Genomic DNA, 776 nt, shown 5'->3' with positions numbered 1-776 from the left:
TACTGTTATTGAACTGTTTTTATGTTTATGGGACTCCGGACGGAAATGAGCGTCTTGCTATAATCCGGCACATTCACATGTTTTTGTCCATTAATGTGCACTGTCCCATTCAAATTGACAAATAAAATAATAAAAAAAATAAAGATTTGTTCTTTATTAAAGGGGGTGGTGGTGGGAGGGCACCCATAAGTAGCAAAAATGAAGGCTGCCACTGATCACTGTCTTGAATATTGTACAGTTACACACTGTTTACAGTCTGTCTTCATCTTGCTTTTACTGGCCACATTGAATATTTCACCTTGTAAGGGAGATGCCTATGACCTTTTCATTTTCCACTTGTCAATCTTGTCAATAACCAACTCTATCTGGTAAGATAAGTCTTGGCAGAATAAGCAAAACAAATAAAGTGAACATCAATATCTTGCACTCCAATCAGATTGACAAAAGCCTCTCTCTTTTTTTTTGGAAACGTTATTAAAGCAATGGTGCAATACAAGACAAAACACCGTCAGGGGGTTTCAACAATACAGAGGCAAGCTTTTATACAAAAATTTTGTAAAGTGCATATAGCCTACATTCAAAGTTTTTATACGGTAGCTTTCATGTTGATAGATTTCTTAAGACAAGAAAGAGAGGTTTTTGATTAACGTAACAACATTTATGGATATGCCATTTGGCTAACAGTAGGCTATCATGAGATTGATGATATAGTATTGTTTTTCTTTCGCAAAAGGAAAGTGAAGACAGAAGCCTCTCGTCTGCTGGTGGCTATATAC

Source organism: Trachurus japonicus, chromosome 11, assembly GCF_045865225.1.
Source record: "Trachurus japonicus isolate A0001 chromosome 11, Traja_1.0".
Classification (NCBI taxonomy): Eukaryota; Metazoa; Chordata; class Actinopteri; order Carangiformes; family Carangidae; genus Trachurus; species Trachurus japonicus.
Note: the sequence above shows the minus strand (reverse complement) of the source record.